Here is a 13437-nt window from a genome sequence, read left to right as displayed (position 1 = left end):
TTACATGGGAGAATAGTAAAATTCCCATCTTGAATAAATGTAAATTATGGATGAAACCACTCCCAAAAGGAAAGAAATACAATACAAAATATAACCAATGTGATTTTTTGAGGAGAAAAGGCAGATTCTTCACTCGTCTTATCTCTTAAGAATGAGATATTGCACCATCTGCTCCCCAAACAGTTATTGCATTTCACTCTGGATTTCTCCTTGGTCTCCTCCCTGTTTCTCTGAATTTTCAGATTGGCTCTCTTCCTGTGAGCCACATCCTCTCTTTAAATGCTTCCATATTTACCCTCTTTCTCTGCAGCTTATGTGTGACTCTTTGTTAAGCATTTCAAAATATTACATGTTACTGCGTCGTAATACATTGCCTGTATCTAGCACCTTCTTTTCTTAGAACTCAGTGGTGTTCAAACAAATACTGTCTTCCTAATTACTATGTTTTAAAAAGTGATTATTCATTTTATAGGTATAAAGCCATGTCATAATTTGTAGAAGAGAGAGAGAGAGAATGACTAGCTCCCATTGATTCTACAGTGCTTAATCTAACTTGTGTTTGTACACCCATTGAAAGATATCCTCCAGGTTATAATCACTCCTCTTACTGTGTTATTACCTTCTTCTACAATCTTCCCCATGATACATAAATACATATACCTTTAACCAAACTTAGGGTCATCCATTGTAGTTACCTCTCACATAGTCAGAGTTAGAAACTTGACATTTCCCTCTCCTTTCCCTCCAGCCAGTGACCAAATCCTTGCAATTGTACCTCATCATCAGCTTTGTAGTTTTGAAAACTGTGGCCTGGGGGTCAATTCCTGCCAGCATCCTTATTTTCTGAATAGAGTTTTATTGGAACACACCTACACTCATTTGTTTATATATTGTCTATGGCGGAGTTAAGTAGCAAAAGCACAAATTGGTTCTTATCACTCCCCATTTTAAAAAACCTTCAAGGATTCCTTTCTTTGAGGATAAAGCTCAACTTTCAAAATGCAACTATCAAGCCCTATTACTACCTATGTCTCTTCTCTTCCCCCCCCTCCTCGACAATAGATATTCCAAGCAAAAGGAACAACTTTAAGTTTTTGTTATATTCCATACCCTACCAGAAAGGACTCTTGATTCCAAAAGACTGAGTTAGGTGCCTCTTCTATGTTTCTTAATAAAATGTTCTATTTCTCTTAATCTAGCACTTGCTACAATCGAGTTGCTGTTTCACTTACTTGTCTGAATACTCTGCAATAATCTACTTCCTGCTGACCCATTTACCAGTATAAATTACAGTGTCTGGCATATATAGTATATCATAGAGTTTCAGAAATATTTAATTATGTAAACAACAAAATATGGAAGCCATGTACATACTAAGGGGAAAAACAACTACCATGTGAAGTTTACAAAAGTACAAAGAGAACAACCAAATTTAGAGAGAGCTAGACAAGGCCCAAGAGTAGGTAGAAAGAATATGGATTTGTTGGGAAATTAGCTAAATTTGAGTAGGTAATATGGTCTAACTATGAGAAAGCATGAGGCAATAACCAGACATATTTAGTGGAATGTGATATGCAAGCACCAGGAAACAGTCCCATAGCTGCACTTCACACTGCTTAGTCCATTATTAGAAGTGTGTTGACATTATCACTTCCATATTGCCTTATTATTAATGATTCTAACTTACCTTCTGAAATTATTTAGAGATACATTTTGATTAATTGTTATTATGCTTAGCAATTGCTTAGTTTGAATCTCACTTATTTTGAAATATGTGTAAAATACTAGCATGTTAGGAGCAAACTTTTAGAAAATAAAAAGAGAGACGGTAGGATCAATGATGAATCTGAAGAAAATTACTGTTGTAGGTATAGGAAATACATGCTTCATTATCCATAAACATTGTATTAATTGTCACCCATCATCAGTATGTTCTATAACTTGTTTATATATAGATGGTTATGGATTGTCTCTGATCCAGCCATATGCTCTTTCTCTGTGTGTAAATGTCATCCTGCTGTGAGACTCATCAAGTTTTCCATTCTATCTATACAGAAGGAAGATAGCTTGCTTTTATATAAGCTCCAAAATCTGCCTTGTTAGACCAACATCTAACCATCAGAGCCATGGCTTTTCCTAAGGTGTAAACAAATGGAGGGAGTCAAACGGCAAAAAAAAAAAAAAAAAAGCAGCCAAGAAATTAATTCAATTTACCGTATCTAGAACTTCCCAAAAATCTTTGAAACTAGGAATTAATATTATCTTCTTCAACTAAATTGTAAAATTAATAATATTAAAATATACATTGATATGTTCCTGTACAAATTTCAGCCAGCAGCTATTTAAAATGGTCTTGTTTGCATTAATTCTTTGGGGATATTTGCTATTATAGCTAATAAGAACTACATTCCAACTGATGGATATGTTTGAAAACATTTCCATGAAGGAAAATATTAATAAATAAATAATAAAATATTTACAAATGAGAAGAGGATTTTACAGACTTTGGAAGCTAAATGTAACCAAAATTTCAAGAAGAACCTTGAGCAGATTAGTCCTAGTGAATACCAAATGTACCCCGATCCATATCCCAAAGGTGGCCTGGCTTCTTAGTTGTCTCAAGTGGCCCATTCATACATAAAAAGACTTTGACAACAGGACATACAAATCCCTAAGCAATAATACTTGCCTCTTCATCTCACCCAAAGTATCCACAGGAAGGATTGTCAGCATTCTTTTTCTATCTATAACTTTATAGCATTAGTTTCCAAAGGCGGAAAAAAAAAAAAAAAAAGGAATATTATGGGATTCACATAAATGATTTGACTTATCCTGAGAAAGGAAATCCCCCCCACAGTTCTTAATGGTTATGTGACTGGGACAAGCCATGTTTGTACTGTTTGAATACATATCCCCTTACTCCTGCCTGGTGGGATTCAGAGTCACCCACTAAGCAGGATTAACTAATGACTGAAATGAAATCCTGTCAGTTAAGAAAATCTCAAAGGCTTCCTGGAGTTAGGCTGGAAAGATGTCACTAATAGAAGGGCTGTACTTTATGCTTTTGCAATGTTTATAGAACCTCTAACACAATGGAACGTGATTAATGAGGCTCTCTAAACTCTAGCCCAAGCATGGAACTTTGTACTTGTCATATCTAAAGATCAGCCCTTTATCACCCTCATCACAGAAGAAATGTAAACCAGAACCTGATCATTTCCTAGAGGAGTTACCCTGGTTTTCATCCTCAAGTAAGCTAAGGGGTTAAAGAGGAGACATTCACATTTTTTTTAATAAGAATGGCACTTTTGCTTAGGGAAATGCTTTTCTCATAGATATATCTACATTTACCATTTTATTCTACGCTTACAAAACGATGCAAAGCAAGTTTGCCAGGAATTATTATCACCTCTGAGAAGAGACATCTGGGGCCTCAGAAAATTGTGTGGCTTTCCTAAATCTTCAGCTAGCTGGGAACATATTTGATACCAGAACTCAGCCTGCTTCTCTTCCAAATAGATTGAAACGTGCTCTTATACTTAAACACATCCTATAAGGCATTGACAAAGAACTTGGCCAATTAGCGAATTTTCTTAATATCTTCAAACCTAGTCTCTACTCTTTTCCTAAAGCCTGAGAGTAATGTTAAAAGTGAAAAAAAAAATGTGATTTTTCCATCTATGATAAAAGATTTTTCATTGTGTCGATTCAAGACATTGATCTCAAAACCTTCAAATTTGTGTTTTTTTGCCCATTCCAAGCTCACACCTCATTAAATGTGCTCCCCCTCATCTCTCTTCCATCTGGGACGCTGCTGTGAATGCGTGATGGATGGCTCACAGCCCCACTTCCAACCTCTTCTATTCTAGCAACAATTTCCGGAGGCCTGAAAAACAAGGTCTTCCTGGCTGGAGAAAAGTCATTAAAGAGCACATAAACTTGATTTCACCACATCTAGTGGGCAAGCTCCTGTTGGAGAAAAATTAATGTAGAATACCAACCAGGGCCCATTTTCAACTGAGAACAACTATGTCAGTTGTCCTGAAGCTCCTCATGTGAGGATTATAAATCTGTACTTTGGATCCTTTTATACTGTTGAAGGTAGATGTAGATTATTCTTCCTAGACATCTCATCAGCAGTACCCAGAAAAACATGAAGCAGTTCATCCCTCGGTAATAGACACGACATGCCCTTATTCTATTTCCTTCTTCTTTCTTGTCTGCTTTAGCTAAATTTTTTCAGGTAATCCTCCTAGTAAAATGACATGTTTATCTCTCCTAGACATTAAAGTGGAAACCGTGGAGAAACACCTTTGGTGGTTTTGCTTTATTTATTTGCTGGTTGCTCACAGTTTGGGAGCTGTCATTATTTGAGAAAAGAAAGACTCTTGATCTGAGCTCCTTGATGGACAAGATGTTGTCTTTATTTTTTTTTTTTCCCCTTTGGCAACTGATACTCTGTCTGACTTTCTTCTTAACCCATCTGTCTTATGTTTTCTTGTTTTGCCAGAAAAAAAGAAAAATGTGACATCCTCACAAAATGGTATTTATATTGCCCTAACTGGACAGAAAGAAAGAAGATTCCTGATTGATGACTATATAAAGGAATTAAGCTGTCCAAAGGGTATGTTAAAATAATTGATCATTCTATTATCAAAAATGGATTTTTATTAGTAAAATATCATGTTTCCTTGAGCCATAGTAAACAAATGTACTATGTGTTGTAAAAATAGAAGACTCTTTTTGGCAGAGGAGTCTGGTGAGCAGAGAACTTAATACAAAAGCAGATAATTTGTTTTCCCTTATTGACTCACAGATATTTTTTAGATGTTACTTTCTTTTTACAGAGAATAGAGTGGAAAGACTATGTCACCCTGTATTCTGTTTATTTTACTTCTGAATTTTTACAGATCACATGGGTGGATTTAATCAGATTGTAAATGATCTGCTCTTTTGAAAAAGTAGATTAATAGGTAGAATGTTTAGACACACATATTAGTTTATTATTTCTACTATTCTCCATATTCTTTATTTATTAGTCTTAAGATAATTCAAGCCCTATTTATTGGTGATGTAAGAGGATCTAGCAAGAATATTACCAAGATTAAATATTCATAGATGTTGACATCAACCCTCTTAGCTTTTTAAAAATAATTTTATTTAGACAAATATTTTGCTTATCATATAATTCACTCCTTTTGAGTGTACAATTCAATTATTATTTTGAGTAAATTTGCCAAGTTATGCATACATCACCATGAATCAATTTTAAAACATTTTAATCACTGCATTATGATCTCTTATGCACATTTACGGTAAATCTCTGTTCCTTCTTCCTCTGGCAGCTACTGATTTGCTGTCTTCAAAAACTTTGTTTCTCTGTAATTTTTATAAATTAAGTCACACAATACTTGGTCTCTCGAGTATAACTTCTTTTTTTTTATTAAAGATTTTTATTTATTTATTCATGAGAGAGAGAGAGAGAGAGAGAGGCAGAGGGAGAAGCAGACTTCCCGCAGAGCGGGGAGCCTGATGCGGGACTCAATCCCAGGACTCCGGGACCATGACCTGGGCCGAAGGCAGACGCTCAACCATCTGAGCCACCCAGGCACCCGACTATAACTTCTTTTATAGAGCAAAATTATTTTGAAGTTCAGGGGCGCCTGGGTGGCTCAGTCTTTAAGCGTCTGCCTTCGGCTCAGGTCATGATCTCAGGTTCCTGGGATCAAGCCCTGCATCAGGCTCCCTGCTCAGCGGGAAGCCTGCTTCTCCCTCTCCCACTCCCCCTGCTTGTGTTCCCTCCCTCGCTGTGTCTCTCTCCGTCAAATAAATAAATAAAATCTTTAAAAAAATTATTTTGAAGTTCACCCATGCTTTACCATGTATCCTTACTTTGTTCAAATAGCAGTCCATTGCATGGATACACTACATTTTGTCTATGTGTTCAGCAGCTGATAGACATGTAGGCTGTTTCCAGTTTGGGGCTACTATGAAACATGCTGCTAAGAGCATTCATGGAGAAGTGTTTGTGTGGACGTGTGTTTCCATTTTCTTGGGTAGATAGATATGCCAGATATTCCACCTAAGGGTGGAATTTCTGGGTTGTATGGTAAATTTATGTTTAACTTTTTTTTTAATTTTATTTATTTATTTGACAGAGAAAGACACAGCGAGAGAGGGAACACAAGCAGGGGGAGTGGGAGAGGAAGAAGCAGGCTTCCCGCAGAGCAGGGAGCCTGATGAGGGGCTTGATCCCAGGACCCCGGGATCATGACCTGAGCCGAAGGCAGACGCTTAACGACTGAGCCACCCAAGCACCCAAATGGAGGTATTTTAAAGGTTAACTTCTTGTCTTTCTACTAGCTCTGATTGGTAATCCATATTCTTGTATCTGCACACTTAATAATCTGACATGATTCCATTTATAAAGCATTAAAGTAAAAGAAGAGGAAACTGTGCTATTGAAACTCAAAACTGCAGCACAATCCCTAGAAATAAAATTAAATACATAATCCAAAGACAGAATGATTCAGATATTTTCACGGTTTCATATTGTTTGAGATTCATTAGATATCTCTTCAAAACACCAAGGAAAATGGGAAAGCCTTTGGAAATCAAGCTTTTAATGCCTTCTTTGGAGAAAGGAACACCATGGTCTTTGCCAACCTATATACCAGACTGTGATCAACAACGGCCCTTCGGTGTTTAGGAAGAAGAATTTAATTCATGCCCTTGTACTATCAATAAGGAGTAGAAATCAAATGCGAATAAGCCCACTTCATTCATATCATATGGCTTTCTAGGGTGTCAAATAAATATAGTACTAATGGAAACTTCCAAAGGTGACACAGAGAGACAGAGGAAGAGACACTATCTGTGAGGAGCTACCTCTCTAAACTTTTTACTATCAAGTTTTAGTGACAATTTACTTTTCCAAAAATGTTTCAAGTGGAGAAAAGGGAAACATGAAATCTAAGTTGTTCCAACTGAGTAAGCAAATGAGATGACTAAATTCAGAAGATTCAAGCATGAAAATAATCTAGCTATAAAATAAAAAAAAAAATAAAGAATCACTTGGAAAAGTTTAGTTACTTCTATTAGCTAAGTGGAGGAACTACAAAAGAAAATTGGCCAACAGCAATTATATGAATTTTTCAGCAATACAGTGAAATGATAGCTAAGAATTCCGTATGTTGGACAAGTTCATTGTTTAGGTAGTTCAAAACTTGGTTGACTGGCACCCGAAAGTATTGTTTGGAGCAATTTTGCAGGAGTTTAGCAACTCTGTATCTTTGAAGCTCTGAAACTTTGTGTAAAACAGGTTATCAGAAAAGCCAGGAATGTCTTAAGATTATACAGAGTAAAAGAGATCTCACATTAAATTATGTTCCGTAAAAAACACGGTCGTTACATAAATAATAATAGTTTGCTCTTAATTTGAGCTTCGAAATAACCCACTTCACTCACTGCTTATATATTTACCCTGGCAGATCGTTTGGTTTTTCCCTTTTGGATAAAAGAGAAACTGAGGCCTTGGGCTGTTATTGATTTCCCTGATAAAGTAGTAGAGACTTGAAGTCGCACCATCCAAGTCCAATTCAGACCTCTGGCAACTACATATAGCTTAATCGATATAGTATTTATCCTTATAATAAGAGTCGGGCAGGCTTGAAAATTATCTCTGACCTTTTAAAGAATGCAATTTTATTTTTTCTAATATATCAATAGACAGTGGGAAGTATGTGTGGTTGTGTTTGTAGATAGATAGATGATAGATATGTAGTCTAGTGGGAAGTTATATGTATTTGTTATATGTTTTATATATATTCTAATTCAGAATCTTTTTTACTCGCTCAACGAAATATGTTTTCTCAGATTAAAATGGCACTTCCCTCTTCATTGGAACTGTAGTCAGATACAGAAGGCTCGGTAACATTTGCTACAATTGTAGCACCTATGTTCAAATCAGTCTCTGGGTAGATCTTTCATCTCTTCTTAAAATGACTTCCATCTTTATATCAACCATATACTCTTTTGAAAAAGGGCATTTCCCTCATTTACTCTTCCCCAGTGCTGTTGGAGAATGTTTGCTTCAAGTTTTTGCCAGCTTCCCTTTGGAACAGAGAGCAAGTGCTTGACAAATGGCAGGTTTATGTATGAGGATATCTCCATGGTTTAACATGCTTTTGTTTCCTGTCATGTGGACCTTCTGTTTTTGTTCACGCATAATCATCTTGTAACCTGCATGGAGAGAAAAAGCAACCAAGGCTTAGGGGAAATGGATAGTCAAGCAATTACTCCTACACTGATTTTCCAATTTTTGGCCCAAAGAGATTTCCCTGAGACAGGGGACTCTGGTTGGTTCCTGGGGTTGCTGTATGCAAAAGGCTGGATGTAAAAATAATGTCATAAGTCCCCTATAAAATCAGTACATTATCAAGAAAGCCTCCTCATCACTTGGATGAGGACTTCCCTCCTCAGAGAATCTGTTTCAGGGCACTAACATGCTTTGCATATACCAAATTGTTTTACTTACCTAATGAGTATGTAATTATTTAAAGTGTATCGCTACTACACTGAGAGATTTTATAGAACAGGGATTAAGTCTATTTATCAAAGTTCTGCTACATGTTTTGTGTTTTCTACAAATGTTTGTTGGATAAATGGACGAACCACAGACTGTATCATGGTGTTTCAAAACCAGCAGAGTATGCGTTTCAACGTCACAGATTCACAGGAATCATACCACACTCACAAAAAGTGCATAAAGAGTGTTTTATACTCATGTGAGAAATGAAAAGCCACCTACCCACAGTGTGTTAATCATGGATTTTCTTACAGTGGCTCTCATCTTAGAAGAAAGGTTGGCTTTTTCTCTAATTGCTACAGAAGCTTATTCATGAACTTAAGACGCACGCTTCAAGCATTTACCAGAATAAAAGAAAGGTAAGACCAACTAAATTCTTTGAGACCCTTAGACTGTCCAGAGACAAGCTAGTTGATTGCTATTGTCCCTTGGAGGGAGAATGAAATGAACACCAAACTCTCAGAAAACCATGAAAGGGAGAAAGGGATAAGAGGTCATGGATGCCATCTTTTTGTAGGAAAGTTGGAATTCTAAACCAACCAGATGTGACAATGAGAACTAGGAAGGTAAGATACATTTCAGAAAAGAACCAACAGGATTTGGAGACTGGGTTTGGGGATTGTAAAGCATGGAGTAGTGAAGATGGGTTCAAACTATATAGCCAAGAGGAGATAGTTGAACACTTTCCTAAGGATATAGAATACAGGGACAGAGGTGCCTGGGAGATTATTCCTAGGCGGATTCAATATTTGGGGTGTTTATCAGTTGCACTAAATGCTTAGTTTGTGCATTTACAAATTTTAAATCCATGAGGGTCAGCAGGACTTAGTGGCTCACTTCCAAAGAACAGAGTATGGAAAAGGATGGATACCTTTGTAGTGGAGAAAACTTGCACACAATACCTCAGAGAGTGATGATGTTATCATCAATGACATCATGCTGATATCATGCTCCACCTGCTATGATGAGATGAGAACAGCACTCCACCTCCCTGGTATTTTTTTTCCTTCCAAACCCAGAACTAGAGTCAGATCAGACAAACCCGAATGGAAAGACAAAATACATGACCACTATTCTTCAGAACTCCCAGATTCATTAAAAACAAGGAAAGACTGAGGAATTGTCACAAACCACAGAAGATATGATGACTAAAGGCAATGTGGTAGAATTGATGGGATCCTGAAACAGAAACAGGATGTTAGTGGAAAAACTGATGATATACCAGCAAAGCCTGGAGTTTAGTTAATAGCAACAGAGCAGTGTTGGTTTCTTTGTTTTGATAAATGTTCCAAGGTAATGTAAGATGATAACATTAGGGGAAGCTGTTCAGGTTGATGTAACTTTCCAATGTTTTGAAGGCTGGGACTCTGTGATGTAATGATAATATTGTTAGCAATAACTGAATAACAACTGAAACTTCTAAAGCACTTTCCTATGCACTGACTCGCGATGTGACAATATTATGAGGCTGGTAGAACAGGTATTTTTATGCCCATTTTATTAATGAGTAAACAGTGGCTCAGAGCCAATCTTACCCAAGATCAAAATTTTCAGGGGCTTGGGCTTACACCATGATCTTACAAATCCAAATCCTGTGTTATCTTTACTTCTGCAAAGTGTTATTATTATGTTTTAAGATTTTATTTATTTATTCATGAGAGACAGAGGGAGAGGGAGAAGGCTCCCTGCAAGGAGTCAAGTCCAATGTGGGGACTTGATCCCAGGACCCTGGGGATCACAACCTGAGCCAAAGGCAGACGCTTAACCAACTGAGCCACCCAGACACCCTTCTACAAGGTAGAAACACAGGAAAATGTACATGTGGATTGTATAGTTGGGGGAGTGTGCAAAAAACATGGAGAGGGGCACGAAAGGTTTGAGATGGCAGTCAAGTTTCAGCTGATGTGGAAACTCCATCGAGGAATGAAGTCCAAAGAATAACGAATGAGCTAACTTTCTGTTGTTAATTTTTTAAGGTTTTGTTTGTTTATTTATTTATTTATTTATTTATTTATTTATTTATTTATTTAAGGGAGAGTGCACCCCAGAGAGAGTGCACAGGTGGGGGAAGGGGCAGAGGGATAGGGACAGAAAATCTTCAAGCAGACTCCCTGCTGAGCATGGAGCCCCACAAGGGGCTAGTTCTCAGGACTCTGAGATCATGACCTGAGCCAAAATTAAAGTCAGACACTTAACTGACTGAACCACCCAGGTTCCCCATGACTTTCCATTTTTTGAGGCTCACAGATTTGCTTTTTGTTTCTCTACTCTTCTACCCTTTTGTATTAGCGATGGTTTCTTAATAAAAATAAAGTAACCTAATTATCCCAGTTTTGTGAGTCTGCAAAATTATTACCCTCTGGAGCCCCTGAACCACATTTACTACTCTTTCACTTCCTGTGGCTCCACCATCACACTTTTCTAAAGCTGACTTATGGATCATGTGGTTAAGAAACTTGTTACAGTTATTCTGTTCATACATTTGATGTGATGTCTTTCTGTACTTAATTTTCCTTGTCCTGATTACAGTCATCCCATCAATAGCCTTTAGTAGGGAGCACAGACAGATGATAGTGTTTGTTTATAATTTATAAAAAGCTATCATCTAAAATACAAATTTTGTACATCTGCAGCCACCTCGTCTCACTTTTTTAATCTTACTCATTTTCTGGCAGCATAAATCAGAAAGTAAAACCTGCACGGAGTTCCATTTTCTTTTAAACAGAAACGTATTCTTAAAGATGAAATAATTATACTGTTACCTCAGATCAAGGTTTCAAAGAACCTCATGTGGATACTTATGTACACTTAAACACAAGAAGATGAGTATTTAAAAGGAGGTAGATTAGTATTTGTCCTAAAATGTGGTCTTCCGTGTTGATTCGGCTGGCTGAAGAGCTCTCCCTATGCTTTGCTGCCACCTTGGCAAACTAGAAGGATTTACAAGGAAATTCTGCACCAGGCCGGCTGGAAAGTGTTCCCCTTACCTCCGTGCGCACAGCCCGGCTCCGGAGGCGTTTGAAAGGGCTATTACAGATTCCCATTGGCTTGGGTTTGTTGCAGAGGGAACTTAGAACATCTATCCTGTGGAGAAACACTTTTTTTTTCTTTTAAAAATAACTCAGTTTTCGCAAGATCCACGTGCTACCCTCTAAATGATTTTTAAAGACTCTTTCTTTCTTTAGTCCAGAACGGAGATGGAGAAAAAAGGAATCTGTAGAAGATTGTCTGAGTTTGCGCTGTGGGCGACGTTCTGGCTCACTGGGGTGTGCCGGTGACAGCAGAGGCCTTGAGCTGTCAGTTTCTCTTGTCTGAGCTTCCATTTCACGTCTAGGAGGTGACTCGCCTCCAACTCCAGTTTACTTCTTGGGAGTCAGGAACACTTAGACAAAGCTGTTTACAAAATGCAAAGCATCTGTGCGGCCAAGGCTGAGCCTCACTTACTCACCTTCTCTCTCTCATTAAAACAAAACAAACCCCCAAATTCATTCATTCATTCATTCACTCACTCACTCGTTCATTCATTCTGCTTCCAAAGGAGCTGGGGAAATACTGCCGATCAAAATTTAGGCACTGAAGCTGACCTGCTGTTTTCAGTATTGGGACTCAGATATAGTTTCTGCATCATCATTCTTGTCCGTGCTTCCCCTGTTCATTCCATTCTAAGGCACGTTCTCTCTCCCTTCCATCTCCCTATTCACAGCTCCCTCAAACCAGCCCCTTCCCCATCTTCTGGCGTCTTGGCCTTATCTGAATATGTGGTCATTCGCCATTGCCTACACTGGGTGAGTGGGTGGGAGACAGCTTTCCCTGCGGTTTCATTTAAATTTTGCGTGGGTGGATGGGTACCCTCCACCAGTCGTCTCGCACACGCAAAACAGTTATAAGCTAGAATTAGAATGAGCGGAGAGTTCCACATCTTCAAAGCACCGGCAGGAAAGGAAATAATACGGGAGGCGGGAAAGAGGAAGAAATAAAGGAATAAAACCCAACTTTGCTTGCAGCTTCAATAAATCTGGTAACTGGAGGCAAAAAATAGATTCCGAGGGCTGGGTCTGGTCCGGATGAAACGCTGGGGCTCCTTCCCATGCCGGAGTCTGGCGCTGGAAGCCTGCCCCTGGCGTCTTGCCAGGCGAATGCCCCCAGACAGTAACACACCCCCTGGAGACGCACGTGAACAAAGCTCTCGCCCCAGAGGCCGCCGCTTGCGGTTTCCGAGTCAGTTCTAGCTTCTCCAGGGAGTGCAGGGCGCACACAGGGTTAAATCAGTTCCCTCCCCAGTAGGAGGGAGAGAAGGGGGAGGGGGGAAACAGCCTACAGTCTCAGGCTGGGTACCTGGTAGTTAGCTGTACGTTCGAAACCTGTCGCTGTCCCTTGCGAGTTTGGCGTCTTCCATTGTCACCGCAGAGGAACGAGCGCTCCGAGATAACATCAGTGGCCGCAATCTCCGTGCCAAGGCGCGGCGCTGCTTCCGCCCGGGGTGCGTCTTTGGCCCTCGGTTCCGGGCGTCTAGCAGCTGCGCCTGCCGCTGTGTCCACCCAGCCCCGGGATCAGGTTGGCGGTTCTCAACGATGGGCAGGAGGGACCTTGGCGGTGACCCCTAAAACAATACCATGCCCCGGGATCCCCGCGGCTGCCGCGCCAGCTTCTTCCCTTTCCAACTCCCCGACCCGGTCGGATTCGGATGAGCGCACTGCGAGGAGACACGGCGGCCGCCAGGTAAAGGGACAGAGGTGCCAGGTGGAGTTTCCCATAACAGCCAGGGCTCCTGCTACGCGGTTGTGGGGAGATAGACATTTATTATTATTATTATTATTATTATTATTATTATTATTATTATTATTATTATT

At 39.1% G+C, this 13437-nt stretch overlaps 1 protein-coding gene across 1 annotated transcript in view; it reads left to right on the top strand.

Moving 5' to 3' along the window:
- Positions 1-12773: 12773 nt before the first annotated feature.
- The window catches only part of FLRT2 (fibronectin leucine rich transmembrane protein 2), a 92472-nt gene continuing 91808 nt past the window's right edge, over positions 12774-13437 (top strand). The window contains exon 1 of the mRNA XM_034993076.1: positions 12774-13306. The gene's annotated coding sequence lies outside the window, so the exon portion shown is untranslated. The remainder of the gene's footprint in view (positions 13307-13437) is intronic.

This window comes from Mirounga leonina, unplaced genomic scaffold (assembly GCF_011800145.1).
Source record: "Mirounga leonina isolate KUSES-001 unplaced genomic scaffold, KU_Mleo_1.0 Mir_82, whole genome shotgun sequence".
Classification (NCBI taxonomy): domain Eukaryota; kingdom Metazoa; phylum Chordata; class Mammalia; order Carnivora; family Phocidae; genus Mirounga; species Mirounga leonina.
This window is presented reverse-complemented; position numbering and strand designations above follow the sequence as displayed.